At 43.8% G+C, this 17,060-nt stretch overlaps 1 protein-coding gene across 1 annotated transcript in view; it reads right to left on the bottom strand.

The window, feature by feature from the left end:
• Window positions 1–741: 741 nt before the first annotated feature.
• Window positions 742–17,060, bottom strand: part of LOC133463244 (uncharacterized) — a 401,257-nt gene continuing 384,938 nt past the window's right edge. The window contains exon 2 of the mRNA XM_061744664.1: window positions 742–751. The gene's annotated coding sequence lies outside the window, so the exon portion shown is untranslated. The remainder of the gene's footprint in view (window positions 752–17,060) is intronic.

The raw sequence follows: 17,060 nt of genomic DNA, 5'->3' as shown, positions 1-17,060 counted from the left end.
AGAAACATGACGGACTAGCAGTGAGGAAGAGAAAGACAAGATATACTCACAGGACTGATGAGCAAAGGTGCAAAAAATCCAGGCAGATGGGAACAAGCAAAGTCAAACTAATAACTGAACACAAGGACACAGACTTTCAAAATAAAACAGGAACAAAACAAACCCAAAACCAGTACAAGTTCAATGGAAACACCAAGCCAAAGCCGACAAACTAATGTTGCTAATGTAAATATGGGTTGTGCTACCATCTAATGATAATATCGCTTGTTTGAGACTGTTGCTTACCCTTCCTGTGATCAAGAACATCTTTGTTCCCTCAAGATGATAGCATTTGGGATCATTAACCCATCCTGAGTTAAAATAGTGATTTTTGAATGTCTTGAGGGCTTCCCTGTGTGTACGGAGAGGGATTGTGGATGACATAGTGGATGAGATAGTGCTTTTCGTCAGCTGTCAGCCAATGAGGCATTCTTGCTACCCAACAAAAAAAAGTCCATATAGACCACTCAGACTAAAATAGAAAGGGAAGTAGGATCTTGTGTCTTCACACTACTAAGATCCATCATGAACAATCAACAAGAAACAAAGCCTAGAAAAATAAGACATATGAAACCATCATTAAAAATCATCATAAAAAATTAAAGTGACATGAAAATTGAACATGAACTGTTGCTGCAGAAATGTGGTGAATAAGTGTGAAATCATGTTTAAATATCCAAACATTGCCCATAAATTGACAAATGGCAGATTACTCAAACTGTTCAAATGAACCAAAAGTAGAAACTAGTTATCCATATGTGACAACACAAGAAGTTATTAGATCCATCATACTGCATGCCACATGACCAACCACAATGATCACAACTAATGTGGTACTTTTGTTGCCAGATTCCCAAAAGCAATTTTTTCTGAAGAGAGCCCCAAACTATTGTATTTCTGCTAAAATTATCATATGCTAGACAACAGCCAGCGGATGAGAAACAAGTTTGCGATGTATTCTGACAACGTGGGGCAGGAGGCGTCTCTGTGTGAGAGAGGAAGTGAGGTGCAATAACAGGATAAAATAACACAAATTAATCAAAGAAATTAATCTGCTGAATCTGATTTCAAATCTGACTAATAGTGAATAAGTCACAGCAGATTTATCCACACAACCTTTTCCGGTGCAACAAATGAAGCAATCAGAATGTTGCCTATGTACAGTACTTAGCCTTGCATTGTTGTTGCAAAGCCATCAATGATGCAGAGATGTAACAAAAGTTGTGTTGTATTCACACTAATGAGCACAGTTATCACCTTTAAAATAGCTTTTTCTTCCGTTTCACCCACATTTGTCACCAGTTATTTTTTAAGCCATGTGGATGTTTCAGACAGAGAAGATATTGTCCAGCACCTTAAATGAGGCCAAAAACTAGACTCAATTCAGTACAGCTTGGCTCAGGTAGTTGTGAAAAAAAAATGATGGGTGAAAAAAACCATGATTGATGGAAGTTTACAGCTCAATAAATTAATAATAAATACATTGAAATCTGAAAGGAGATCAAACAATGAGATAAGATGGACTTGGCTATTTCATTGTAACCCTTTCACTGTCCTCTGCTCTTCCATTTTCCCCGTACAATACACTCCTTTCACACTTTCTCTAGTGTTCATGAAGAATGTCCTACTAAAAGCACAAAAAACTGCAGCAGAGAAAAAGTAACTTTTAATACCTTTACTGATGGGAGAGATAAAAAACACAACACCCACATAATGGATTAACAGCCACCTGTTCATGTTTCATTATCCGCACTTTCGACGCAGCAAGTTTGTTTTAATTTCAGCTACTTTCAAACTTTTTTCTTGCTGCAGCTGAAAATCACTGGGTTGCAGGTGTGTAAGATAAAGACCAGTCAGCAAAATGTGTGTAGGCTGCGAATTAGGTCGGAAAGTGGTCAAATAGCAACTGAGAAGAAACTGACTATAACATGCAGCCCTTATTTTTACTTTTACTTTAAGTTCATAATTTTATCAAACCCAGACAGGTTGGTCCTCCTCTCTTACTACACACTTTATAATACACATCTTTGTGCCTTAAACGTTTTTCTTCTGCGTAATCTTCAATCTAATTGCTATCAACGTAATGACTGAAGATCTTTTTTTCTCCCTTTCCTCACTCATTTACTGTATGAACACATTTACCTGTTATGTCAGTGGTCCTCCCCTGTAAGGCCTTTCTTCGATGTTGCAGAGGAGGCAGAAAGCAACCATCCGCGCCATTGGTTCCTAGTTGATACGTTAACAGGAAACAGAAAACTATTGTGCAAGATGACAGGCAGAGTCATGAGACAAATAAGAAGACCAAGGCAGTATTGCCTTGTTCGTCTAACCTTTTCCTCTGGAAGAAAACAAAAAGGAATGAAATGGAAAGAAAGAGGAAGCAGAGAAAATAAATGGAGTTGAAGTATGTAGTATTTGTATTTAGTCAGTGAAGGTTGCACACTGTGTACTATTTTGGACAAGCTTTTTGTCTGGCTTTTTTTGGTTGTCCACACAATCTCCCCTGACATGTTCATTGGGGTATGTACTCTGTAAATTATGTACAGTTTGTAGTAACAAAGCACTAAATAGTTTATAAAGTGAACACATAAAAAGATGCTCTGGATGAGGGAAGTACTGGTGCCTCCCAGCTATAAGGATTCCGATTTTTAGCTGGGTCCTCTTTGAGTTTGCTTGTTCTTTCCTTTCTTCTTCCGAGTCTTCTCAGGGTACACCACCTTCCTCCCACAGTTGCATAGTAGGCTAATCGGTGAGCCTGTTTGTCTCTTTGGGGCTGCGTGGTGGACCAGGAAACTGTCAAGGATGTACCATTGCTTTTTGCCCAAAGAGTGCGGAGATAGGCACCAGAACAAAAACAGTCACAAAACAAAAAACATCACACATTGTTTTTCAATTGACTGGTTTGGGAATGGACAAGACATTGACTTAATCTCCAGGAGAGCTAAGTTATTGTACTGTGAGCTGGTTGTGGAATTAATGAGTTTCATTGATGTTTTCTTGTCTCTGTGTGCTGATGTGCATCTGGAGAAATGTCCTGTCTGTCAATTATGATCTGATGAGAAAACCCTTGGCGGTTAGGTCTATAAAAGGTTGAAAAAGGGAAATATAAATAATTAATCACTCACATAAAATCAGACAACTGTAAAGCCTCTTTTAAATTGATTATGAAAACAATTTCCTTCCAGTGTTTTGTTGTTTTTTTTTACCCAAGGTTTTCAGAACAAGCATCATTTTAGTTTTACTGTTTCTTATCTGCCTGTCACTCTTTTGCCTTCTAAGGTAATGCTGAAGAAAAAACTAATACATTTTTTTTGTTATAAATATTCAGTAGTGACTGAATGGTGAATATAATATTTGTGTAACATAAATATGAATGCACTTGTCCTTTCTTTTTAAGCTTAAGATTACAGCCATCTTGCCTATTGGATTTCCAGACATATCCAGGGAAAATCTGAGTGGGTCGAGTAAATGTACAGCAACTGCTGTCAATAACTACTATTGACCTGCCCTTGAGCCAAGCACTTAAACCCCAAAGCTTAGTGATCAGGAGATTGAGACCATGCACAGCTCAAATCACTGCAGCTATTGGATGTTTGGAGTTATGCCCGCAACAAATATCACTCCTCAGAGGATTTGAATAAAAACACATTTTCAGTCAACCTGCACATAAAGACCAAATTCTTGTTGAAATTAGAACATTTAACACCTAGACACGCAGAGATAGAAAACAGAATCAGAAAGAGAAGACGCAGATTAATGAGATCAGACTTTAGTCCTGACAAATGTACAGTATTTCTGGGAGTGTACAATTACCAGTTCACTTTGCACAACAGCTATAACAGCAGTGAGAGGGAAGAGAAAGTGGGAAAAAAGTCTGATAAAAAGTTGAAAGGGAAAATTGTTACATTGCCTTTCTGCTGCCTTTCTGAAAACCAATTTTCAGACTGATTTTCTGCTTTTTGGAAGAAATCAAATGAATGCACTGGTCTTGTAACTGCAGTAGCTTCAGAGATACCACAGATTAATGCTCTTGCTGATTTGTTTACAAATGCATCATCATTCAGAAAGAGACATTTAAAATTATGGCTTTTTGTGGAGCTGCAGCTCCACAAAAACTACGAAGGAGATGTATCTGTGTCGCTATAAAAATGAGAACTCCTTAAGAACTGGAAATTTGAACTGAGGTAACGTTTTAAAAAGCAGGACACTGATTCAAGTTGCATTTAAAATAGCCCAATTCTCAACTTGAAAATATTATCAATTATGTGACCTGTAAACAGTAACAACAAATCAGCCGTGAGTCATACAAGAGCAAATGGCACTTTTCCACTAGTACCTACTCGGCTTGACTCAACTCAGCTCGGCTCGACTCAACTCGGCCGAGTTTCTTTTCCATAACAATTCAGCACCTGGAGCAGATAGGCAGGCTGGAGCGAAGCTGCTGTGACGTATTAGATTGTGTGATCTAAACGAAGAAGACAATAACACTAAAGATGTAGAACCTGGAGGAGATGATATATATCTGCTGGGTATGTGGCTTGTGTTTGATATCAAGTTAAAAAATTAGAGTGAGAGAAGCTTCAAGCGGCAAAGCTTTCTCATATTTTGTAGTTTGTCTCAGTGCTGCTGAAAAGTCCGTTGGGAGCCGCGAGCAGCTATGAAGTGACAGAGCTCCTGGTAGATCTTGTCGTTCCTTATCGCCCGTCTAGATCCCTTTTTAATTCTCTCCTCAGCCACCAGGTTTATGAACATTTGCGTCTCAGAGTTGGATCACCAAACAGACTTTTGCGCTGCTGTTGCTGGTCGAATAAAATTAACATGAAACCGCCGTCAGAGTCGCTCTTTCCCTGATGTCCACATCCTGACTCAGACGTCTGACTCCAACCCCCCGACCAATCGATGGCGTGTAGTGTGATGAGGTCAGATGCAGCCCGACTCAGCTGCTTACAACCTCTGCAGAGTAGTTACAGAAAAGTATCTACTTCACACGTTAGACCCCTAGTGGAAAAGCGCAAAACCGAGGCGAGGTGAGTCGAGTCAGGCTGAGTAGGTACTAGTGGAAAAGCGCCAATAGATAATTAAATTTTGGGACACTTTCACCGGTTGTGTGCATAGTGTGTCTGCACATGGTAAAACTAAGGTAAACACTCAAAAAAGAATTGGATATGAAATAATAACGGGAGATCTTCTGATATTAATAACATAAAGATTCCATTTACAGCTACCATATTAGACAGTTTAAAAAACCTTAACAGACGTAACTGGCAAATATGGTGTTTTAGAATCAATCCTGTGGCAGTGGAACTGATGGGCTATGCTTGCAATGATGATTTCTGTTTGTTAAGAACTCATGATGATTTTGAAAATTGAAAACCCAGGGTTGACAATGATCTGTGGAGGAGAAACAAACTCTCAACCTATTGAAACTCAGACAGAAATTCCGCATAAACGAGAAGCAAAAATATGAAGTCAGTGTTTGACCAGACGTTTCCAGCAACAAAGTGAAATGGTGGCTTTCAAGCCTGTTGAGAAGTAAGGGGATTCCTCAAAGTGGCATAAACCTCACCGCAGCACCCATTAAATGTTGGTCGCGAAGGGGTAAGAGGCTGCGTATGGTGAGGTCTCTGAGTAATTTTCCAAAAGCTGTCCTGGATTTGTTTTTCAAATATATTTCCCTGGAAGTGCAGTCCTTACCACTATTAACAGCTCTCCAAGTTTATACTGGTTCAGCTGAACCGTATATGACCCTGAGCCACCAGGTTCTCTGTTCCATGCATCTGTAGGTGCTAAGTATAAGTATAAGTATAAGCTCAAAAAGGCAACAAAATGTTCATGAAGTGAAGAAGACTCACAATTCAGAAGGAATTAAATATTTGACTTTTTTTTAACCTTGCTGTGGGATTCATTCACCTGTCTCCCTCTAATGAGGATAGGTTCAGCATCAGGTCAGCAACCACGGCATCCTGGGGATTACCTCAACATCCACAGGCCTATAAGAGAGCCTGGAACTTAGCCCCTATTGAAACCTTTCTTCTGTGATGTTTACCATAGCTTGTATATTCCCACCTCTGGGCCTGCTGCTCACATGACTCAGAGAAAATTGAGTCATTTTAAGAACTGAAAGGGAAATACTCTTTTTTTCCGTTGAATACATCCATGCCTCTAGTGTTTGCCCATGCCAGATTCAGAATATATCCATAAACCACACATGAAGCACAAAGGAGACTGTTCAGAGAGGAATGCAAAGAACCATTGATACTGTCCACCGTCTTTGTTGAGCCTGCATTGTCTCTTTTTCGCAGCTCTTTCAGATACCTTCCCGTGGCTCTTCAGTCTCCCACACCACCATGAATAGTCTAACATATCTTAAAACGAATTCACATTGCTTTTTCAGGCAACATCTTAGCATCCGTTAACAGAGCTACTGATTTATGTTCGTGCTGGTAGGTGTTCAGAACATAAAATGATCGTTGCCATTTTGATAAAGCAGGAAATAGAAATAGAAAAATGCTTCAATGTATAAAATTTAGAGACCAACATGAACACCACACTAATATACATTCATGCTAATAATATACAGCACAAAGAGGGAACCAGTCGATACAGCCTTCATTATTGATTGCAGAGGCTGAAAAAAAGGATGAGCAAATCCACATTCCACATCATGTAGAGTGAATATATCCCAAGAGAGACAGGATTTAAAGCAGCTCAGAGAAAGTTTTGTAATTTTCTCCCTATAGAAGCATAGGTTAGGTAATTATTCAACACAGTCTAAGATTTACTCCTGTTTAGTCTCTTTCTCGGTTTGTCTTTCATTTTCTATTCCGTCATTACTTTGACTTCTTTAGTTGCCTCTGACATGTTTTCCACTGCAGGTCTGTGAGCATTGCTGTTGACGTGTAACATAGTTTTGTAAAGTGAAACGCAATTGTCGCAAGAGACACACACCCCCACCCCCCAAAACACCATTCGTAGTATCAGTGGTCACTGGACCAAAAACGACTGAGCAAATCCTTGACCTGAAACAAATCTAACCACATTTTAAGAAGTTTATTACAGTAGATGCCAACAAATAATGTAGCAAATTCCAATCAGCTTTCAATGTTGCATCAGATCAAAGCCAAGCAAATACCTTCCAATAATAAGTTTACAGTCCCACACAGCTTCTACATGCAGTATCAAAAGTTAGAAGATTTGGGGCACTAAAAGGCTCAATGTAACGAAGTCCAAGTCCTCGTAGAGGGAGATTAGCTCCCAGCCTGTGACACCTGGATGATGCAGCACTGGATGCAGGAGATGAAGCAGGGGCCACATCCATGCCAAATAGCAACACTTTGCTATGCAGGAGTGGCTTCTTCCCCAAATCGTGTAGCACATTGATTTCCAAAGTGGGGGGCGAGCCAAAGCTATTGCAAGAGGGATGAATGAATGAAAAAAACTACTTGAACACTGCTAGCATAATCAGAGGCACCACTTGCCAAATGGCATACCAGGCAAATACTTGGGGCCCCAAGCCATAAGGGGGCGCCCCAAGGGAAGACCAACTTTGAATTGCAAAGATTTTGCAAAAAACAAAGGTGGGGCCAACAGAAAACGTACACACAAGTTGAAATCTGACCAGTCAGTCTTCCTTTGCCATTCCTGCTCTTGTGGTTGCTGACAGCCTAGATTTTCTTTCCAAAGCTCTTCAACTTATTAATGAGTTGGATTTTGTTTCTTGCAATGCCGTGGTCTGTCATTTAAGTATCTAGATGTGTATCACAGCTGCCTTAACAGTTCAATTTAACAGCTCACAGACCTCCTTGTCTTGTTATCAATAAATCACACCCAGGTGCTGCCATCCCGTGTCTTTCTGTTGACATCAGAGATGACCTGTGATTAGGTGTACCCTCTGAAGCCAGTTATTGGCAGGGCCTGCTCAACACCTGACCCTGTGTCAGTTCATGTAAAAAGGATTGGCGCCACTCTAAGTTGGGTTAATAAACATGGAGTATTTTGCAATGTAAAAGAGGCCCTTGTTTACTTTCTAGATAAAAAAAAACTAAATAAATTGAGTCTGATGGAATTACTAGCTCTTTCCAGTGGCTGCCCCACCTGATCTTTGCCATCTAAAAATTGAAAGTAAAAAAATGTTGAATTAAACATTGTTTTAACCAGTACGATTGTTAAAACTGGTTACCCCAGATTTAGTTTCAGATAAGAGAACAATTGCAAAGCTAATCAAAAAGAATGCTGGTGAATCTGGCCAACCCCACACAGAGGCAGAATCTGGGTTGGGCCTAAGATATAAATGTGCAAAGAAAGTGCCATAACCACGCTGGGCGCTGGTACCGCTTTCCTGGAGTTGAAAGAGCAGAGAGTAGGAAAGAACAGAGAGTAGGAAAGAGCAGGGAGATGGAAGATGGCTGCTGTTCAGTCAGATATTTAACATAAGGAGCAAATCCCCTTTTATAAATAAAAGCTTATTTAAGTGCTACTGTTGGCTCAGTTTTCTAGGAGAGTGCAACGAAAAGGAAGACTGGAGGCACTTCAGGGACTCATCACCCACAAGCTCAAGGCTTAAATTGCTGGTGGTTTTTAACCTGTGGTCAGAAACACCAACAAGAAATCCCATGAAAAAGAGAGAAAAATAAACCTCTCAGCAAGGCGCGTTATCTTTTGCCAGTTTTGTGGTGTTTTTGAACAGTTAGAGCTGCTGTGGTATTTTTAATTTTTTTGTCTGCATATATACTAATGGTTAATACCAAGTTGGTAAAAACCTAAGGAATATATATGAATTTTTTCTTTTTTATGTGAATGGGAGGGGGGGGGGCAGGGTGGGGGTGAGGGGTGACATCCGCTGCTAGTCTGAAACAAGAAAAATACAGGGAAACACACAATGGGCACACAAGCCTTTGAAATCTGTAAGAGAGAAAACAAAACAAACAGACACAAGAACAGGCAGAGACACAAACAGTAACCATTTCAGGTCCCTGAGACTGAATCAAAACTAGGCTACTGTGATTGTCTGTCCCCCAAAACTACGGAGTAAGTAGGTCAGTGATCAGGAATGTATGTCTGTGTAAGTGTATGTATGTAAAGTCAAAACAATGTTTTACCTGAACTGTAACTATAGTGGAGGAGGGAGGGCGCAACCACGCTACCCGAGAGACCAGAAGTCAACAAGGAAGAAACCCGAACCCAGGCCACCAGTCGTCCCACGGAGGACCTGAAGAGGGCGGGAGGAAACCCTCCACCAGCAAGGCCCGCTCCCTCCCAGAGGCGACAGAGAGAAGCCCCGGGCAGAGCCCCCATGACCACGGGAGGAGGCAGCCAGGGAACCCATGGTGATGGACCGGGACCCAGCCGAGCATCAGCCACCCGGCATCAAGGTTCAAGTCTCAAGGTTTACTTTATTAATCTCCCACGGGAGAAATTGGTCTCGGAGTAGAGGCCACAATGCTGCAGTACAGACAGACACAGACGGCATATTAACAACATCAACAACACCATCAACATTAACGGAGGCATGTGCAACACTTGCAACAGCACTGTACAACATGAGTACATGAGCCTGACATGCGGCCAGGAGGCCCACACCCTCCAGGCCAACGACCCCCACCCGGCGAGAGGCCAGCCTTGCCCGGAGAGACGGGGCCACCCCGACCGTCGACGCCGGCGGGCCGGCAGCCGCCCCTACTAAAGCGGGTCCCCCCAGAGCCAAAGGCACGCCCAACTGCAAGGGCAGCGGGGGGGACCAGAGACGGTCCCGGAGAGAGGGAACCCCCCAACAAGGAGACACCCGTGCAGGCCCGACAACGGAGGGCCCCAGACCCAGGCATACCCATTCTTCCATCCATCCATTTTTTATTATCCCGAATAGAGATAATTTATTAATAATAATAGTATATTAACGTAATAATAATTCCGCCCCTCCTTGAACCGCCACCTTACTGTGGTGGAGGGGTTTGTGTGCCCGAGTGATCCTAGGAGCTATGTTGTCGGGGGCACTTTCGCCCCTGGTAGGGACTCCCATGGCAAACAGGTCCTGGGTGACGGGCCAGACTAAGAGCGGTTCACAAGCCAATCATGAAGAAGAAGACAGCGAGGACTGTTACGTCGCCCGGATCGGCATCACCGGGGCCCCGCCCTGGAGCCAGGCCTGGGGTCGGGGCTCGCTGGCGAGCGCCTGGTGGCCGGGTCTTTGTCCGTGGGACCTGGCCGGGCTCAGCCCGAAACGGCGACGTGGGCCCGCCTTCCTGTAGGCCCACCACCCGCAGGAAGGTCCATGAAAGGCCGGTGCAATGTGGACTGGGTAGCAGTCGTGGCGGGGTGCCTCGACGACCCAATCCCTGGACCAAAACCCTCACAGTGGGGACATGGAATGTCACCTCGCTCGGGGGGAAGGAGCCGGAGCTTGTGCGTGAGGTTGAGAGATACCGGCTAGAGATAGTCGGGCTCACCTCCACACATAGCTTGGGATCTGGAACCCAGCTCCTTGAAAGGGGCTGGACCCTCCACTACTCTGGAGTTGCCCAGGGTGAGAGGCGGCGGGCTGGTGTGGGCTTGGTTATAGCCCCCCAGCTCAGCCGCCATGTGTTGGAGTTCACCCCGGTGAACGAGAGGGTCGCTTCCCTGCGCCTTCGGGTCGGGGAAAGGTCTCTCACTGTTGTTTGTGCCTACGGGCTCCGAGGGAGCTTCTCTCGTATCCCGGGGGAGGCGGGGGACATCGAGTCCGAGTGGACCATGTTCTCTGCCTCCATTGCCTCCAGGGTACTGGAGAGGAGATTATGGCCGATAGTCGAACCTCGGATTCAGGAGGAACAATGCGGTTTTTTGTCCCGGTCGTGGAACACTGGACCAGCTCTATACCCTCCGCAGGGTGCTCGAGGGTTCATGGGAATTTGCCCAACCAGTCTACATGTGCTTTGTGGATCTGGAGAAGGCATTTGACCGTGTCCCTCGTGCCATTCTGTGGGGGGTGCTGAGTGAGTATGGAGTCCGGGGCCCTCTACTAAGGGCTGTCCGGTCACTGTATGATCGAAGCAGGAGTCTGGTTCGCATTGCCGGCAGTAAGTCAGACTTGTTCCCAGTGCATGTTGGACTCCGGCTGGGCTGCCCTTTGTCACCGGTCCTGTTCATAATTTTTATGGACAGGATTTCTAGGCGCAGCCAGGGGCCGGAGGGGATCCGGTTTGGGGACCTCAGGATTTCATCTCTGCTTTTTGCAGATGATGTTGTCCTGTTGGCTTCATCAGACCGGGACCTCCAGCATGTGCTGGGGCGGTTTGCGGCCGAGTGCGACGCGGCAGGGATGAGAATCAGCACCTCCAAGACCGAGGCCATGGTTCTCCATCGGAAAAGGGTGGCATGCCTTCTCCGGGTGGGTGGAGAAGTCCTGCCTCAGGTGGAGGAGTTCAAGTGACTCGGGACCTTGTTCACGAGTGAGGGAACGATGGAGCGGGAGATTGACAGACGGATCGGTGCAGCGTCCGCAGTAATGCGGTCGATGTACTGGACCGTCGTGGTGAAGAGGGAGCTGAGTCGAAAGGCGAAGCTCTCGATTTACCGGTCAATCTACGCCCCTACCCTCACCTATGGTCATGAACTTTGGGTAGTGACCGAAAGGACAAGATCGCGGATACAAGCGGCCGAGATGAGTTTCCTCCGCAGGGTGGCTGGACGCTCCCTTAGAGATAGGGTGAGGAGTTCGGTCACCCGGGAGGAGCTCGGAGTCGAGCCGCTGCTCCTTCACATTGAGAGGAGTCAGCTGAGGTGGCTTGGGCATCTGTACCGGGTGCCTCCTGGACGCCTCCCTAGGGAGGTGTTCCAGGCATGTCCCACCGGGAGGAGACCCCGGGGAAGACCCAGGACACGCTGGAGAGACTATGTCTCTCGGCTGGCCTGGGAACGCCTCGGACTCCCCCCGGAAGAGCTGGAGGAAGTGTCTGGGGTGAGGGAAGTCTGGGCATCCCTGCTGAGGCTGCTGCCCCCGCGACCCGGGAACGGATAAAGCGGGAGAAGATGAGTGAGTGAGTGAGTGAGTGAGTGAGTGAGTGAGTGAGTGAGTGAGTGAGTGAGTGAGTGAGTGAGTGAGTGAGTGAGTGAGTGAGTGAGTGAGTGAGTGAGTGAGTGAGTGAGTGAGTGAGTGAGTGAGTAATTCCATTTTTTTTTTCCCCCCTGCTGACGGAGGCCCAAACATTGACCCTTACATACCTACACTCACCGACAAAGACATGGACAGTTATTCTCTCACCACTCCCAACTCCCCCCGGACAGCGCGGCGAGCCTACGCCAGGACCCAGGCACCATGGCCACCCTGCCGCAGGCCGAACGCGGGAACGCGGGTAGAGTAAGCCCCGCTCCTGCCCTGGTGTTGAGTGGATGTGACTGATGCGATAAAAACAGGGAGGGGGAGGTCAGGGTATCACATTTGACAATGCCCCTCCCCCCCTCCAAGTGTCCTTGTTAAGTGTATATCTGTTAAGTGTTGAGTGTAGGGTGTCTAAGATGTTATTAAAACCGAGGAGCGGGCAGCCCCCACGTGGGACAGTGTCCCCCACGCCCCAGACCCCTGACCCCTCGGACCTATGTGTGCGTGAGTCATGTAGGGGGGGGCGCTGTTGTATTTGATGTACAGATGGATGTGTGTATACTCTGAATATTACAACTAATGCAGCTGTGGGTTTTGTTCATATTTCTAACTTTAGTTCTCTTATTATTTAAGTTTTTTGCTTTCACTAGTGACCTTATGTCACTGAACTTTCTTTTTCTACTCAACACAATTTCATTTTAGTCTGTGTATTTTATAAATAACAAGCAACAATGATGAAAAAAAATATCTACCCTTGATGCCTGAGCAGCACAACAGTCTTGAGCTGAGTTGACATGTCTCTGACCCTATATCTTTGTCTGCCAGTCCCCATGGTTACGTGTCTTTTTTTTTCTTTCTTGTTTTTTTTTTGTTGTATGGGTTAACAGTTCAAGCTAGGAGGCAGGAGAAATAAACCTGGTTAAGTTGAAACAAAATAAAATGAAGGATTATTTGGAAAAAAATAATCAAGATATGAAAACAGGGGATACACATTCCCTGAGTGTTGTTTTTACTGACGTATTTTTCCTTTTTCCGAGGTATAATTCTGTTGATGAGTGGAATAGTGTGTCCCACCCCAAAAATAATATTCTTGAAAAAGGCATATTCTAATCTGTTTTTAAAGGTTGACACACTTTCCTGAGGTCTTAATGAATGATCGCATTATTCGGTCAAAATACCACAAACACACTTGGTGGAAAACAAGTTTTGTTTTTCCACCAGGTCTTTAATGCTCTGTTCATACCAGGCAGATTCAGTTGCTGGAGTCAGTGACTTCAAAGACTTTAATAACTGGTTTCAAATGCAGAAAAAAAAATTCATAATCTGCCCCCATTCAGATGACAATACTTTCCTTGTCATGGTTACTATAATTTCATCATACAAAAGGAAAACACCAGCTATTACTGCACTAGTCTGGTTACATTTTAAAATGTATAACTTTTTTTTATGGTTACATCTGATATCAATAGTACTGTAACTAAAACATTACTCATTACTAAAATCCAAAAGCTTTGTATCTGCTGCCATGTTCTAATGTTTGAAGAGCAAATCAGGAAGCAAATTTGTGCAAATATATCATCCTCTCTAAATGCTTTTAAATTTATCTGTAGAGTCACATGTATCCTTCCCTGATCCATCAAATTCATTTCATATAACCATTATCAGAAGATGAAAAGCAGATGAGCTTAATGATGTCACTGACATAAAACCCTGTTATGAACCTGTGTAACAAAAACAAACTGGCTGAGAGCATAAAGTATTTCCTCCACAGACATTGGGTAGTTCAGTAGTGTGGATTATTCCACCCCAGAGGAAATATGAGCTTTTTTGTCTGTATAATTGGAGTGTTTTGCAAAAATAAACTGACATTGCTTCTGATTTCAGTTATCCAGTGTCCAAATCAGGGTGATACTGTTAAAGCATCCCACAAATTACCGCCCATCTAGTGTCTCTTGGGTGTTGCATTAGGTTTGTTGTGTTTGAAAGATTCAGGAGAAAGCAGCTATTTTGGCTTTGGAGGAAGAGTGGTTATCTTCAAACTAGGAGATTGTAAATCCATTTAGCACAGTGGCAGAGCCCTAAACTGAACTGAACTCCTAGTTTGCCCCTGATATTTTCTGTGGTGCAGACAGATCTTTGTACCACAGGTATGGAAATTAAATGCATTGTTTGAAAGTAACACATTTCACATAGAAGTATTTTCCTGTTCCTGCTTGTCATCACTGTAGATGGATGGAACTCTATCTGCAGCCAGAAACCCAAAGCAGGAGTTCTGGGTAAACCTGCCAGACAGGAACCTCTAACAGAGCCAACAGTCTCATCAGCCCCTTCAGCCAGTGTGCCTCCATTACACTGTAGCACCACACAATAACCATTTGCCTAAACAAATACCACAGCTGATACAGGTGGCATTAATATGCTCTTTTTTCCTGTTTGCAAAAGTCCAGTTGCATAAAAGGAGACAAAAAAGATGAATGCAGCAAAAGAGAAGAAGAAACACATAAACAAGGGATGCTAGTTGCATTTTTGTTAGCTTTTTTGACCTACACAGCGGTGGAAGGGATTGAGATAAAGAGAAAACCCCCTGCCGGACCTATACATTGGCATAATACGCCTACGAGGGCTGAACTGATTCGTCAGTCCATCTGTCATGTTTTCTAGTCATTTCCAGCTTTATCAAATGTACTCACAGCAAAATGTTTCTGGTCTAATAGGTTCAAATGGGTTGTGTTCACATGACAAATGTAATTTGGAAATCCTGATTAACAGAGACCCCCCGTCAGGAGGTTCACTTTGGCCAATCTGAGTACTTCTCAGGAACATTTTTATGCGCCATAAAGGTTCCTAAAAGGCCACTTTTGCATGTCATTTCCTGGTAATGAAGACACATGTCAACGATCTGGCCAAAAACTCTACCCGTAACTTTAGAAAAATAATGTATCTTCAGTCTTTAAATTAGAAAAACTATTTTTTGCAAGATGTAGCTTTACTTGGATTTTGAACAGCAAATTCTTGTGGTCTTTATTGCCAGAGAGGGTTATGGGTTCTTATTTTCTCCATCATGTCCACTTTGGTCTCATCTCTCTGAACAACTTTGTTTCAGAAATCTTGTGGGTTTTTTCAGATACAACTTTGCAAACATGTCATGCTGCAATTTTCTATTTAGAAAGAAAAGGCTTTCCCCTGGTATTCCCTACAAACAAGTCTTATTCATGCAGTCATTTTCTAATTGTACTAACATGAACTTTACCAATAACATGGTAACTGAGGCTTGTAGAGTTGGAAATGTCGCTTTTAGATAATGGAGATGGAGGTGTTGGTGTCTATTGTTTGTGAAGCACCTTGTGACATTCCCTTGTCTGTGGAACGTGTTATATAAATAAATTTCACTTATTTACTACTTACTTTTAGGGTTTTCTTGCTAATTTACTGAAAACTGCGCTACGGAGAGCCCTAGGGGACATGGGGGGATTTTTTTTCTTTTGAATTATTGAATTATTATTGAATGTGGGTGTTCCATTATTGTGTCCACGTTACCACATGGACTAACAAGTAAGTATTCCACATCATTATTGCAAGGGAACGCAAACCTTATTGCAAGGTTACACAAAAGAAAAACATCTCCCCATGTCCCCTCAGGGGTTCCATAGTGCATGGCCTGAATGTGAGCGGAACACTGGCAAGTATATTAAAATGACAGCCTGCAATAAATAAGCTTTTTGAACATCTCAAGCTTGTTAAGAATGCTCCTAAACCACTTTACAGATAGTCAGCAGCAAAATGCTTTTCTAAGGTGACTGATCATGTCTTTGATTCTTGGCATTGTGTTCACACACACCTGAAAGCTCCAAACCGCTAAATGAACCTGTCCTTTCCAGAGATGCTCACACTTAACGGTCCCATTTAGTGTAAAACCAGCTTTAACTTGGCATGGTTGAATAAAGATAGTTTGGTAAATCAGATGGGGGCACTGGTCAACAGTCAGGAGAGGGGACCCTATCCTTCCAACGAATAGAGAGAGTTCTGCAGTGAGCACTATGTTCATAGCATTGAGAGGCAGCAAGGAATGGCACTGGGGCACTATATAGCTTTAGGTTGGAGTCCCCTTTGTACCCAGACCCTTCCCGGTCGGCCCGGAGCTGGTTATGGTGCATCACCACCAAGGAAATGTGTCCAGAGTTGAACAGCATGCACCAGGTCCCATGAGGGGATCCTCCAGCACTGAGTGGCTGTCTGTCTTTCACCTCCATTAACATTTTACTCTGGATTGTTTAACCAACATTGGACAGTTTGGAGAAGGCTTCCCTTAGAGTCTGACATTCAAATGAAGAGCTATCCATGTGGGCATCACAGTCAAAACCTGTAAGTACTAAACAATAAATAGAAACCCAACGCAGATTCAGTTAGCATGTGGGTAAATTTGCAGACACTGAACACAACCTTAGTAAACACCAACATTTTGTGTTTAACCTGGGGCTAAGCTTAAAATTGGACCCAATTTCATACAACCGACAATGTGCCAACTAGCCTCAGTGAAAGTGCAAGAGCTGCGGAAAAGAGCTTTTCAGCTTAAAGGAGCTTGAGGCTCCTTTTAAGAAATTAGACTCTCTAGCGCCACCCTTCACCACGACGGCCGTTGGGGGTACTGCAGCCAACAGTGAAGCCGGCACGGGAGAACGGGGAGAACGCACATGCAGCGTCATGTGACGTCACATCCGCAGCTCAGCGCGGGAAATTCGGGACCGAATTGCAGCACATTTTGCAGCACACAGCCTGTTCAAGGCAAAGGAGAGATACACTAGAGGAATCATTCTTTTTGGTTTGGAACGCTTCATCTGACATTATTACTAGAAAACTTAAAATGTATACAGATTTTTTTCATAAATCCTGCCACAATCCGGCCTCAAGCTCCTTTAAATGACTGACATACAGCTTGAAAGACTAACTT

Source organism: Cololabis saira, chromosome 17, assembly GCF_033807715.1.
Source record: "Cololabis saira isolate AMF1-May2022 chromosome 17, fColSai1.1, whole genome shotgun sequence".
In the NCBI taxonomy this organism is placed as follows: domain Eukaryota; kingdom Metazoa; phylum Chordata; class Actinopteri; order Beloniformes; family Belonidae; genus Cololabis; species Cololabis saira.
The sequence above is the reverse complement of the archived record's forward strand: the minus strand, read 5'-3'. Positions and strand labels throughout refer to the sequence as shown.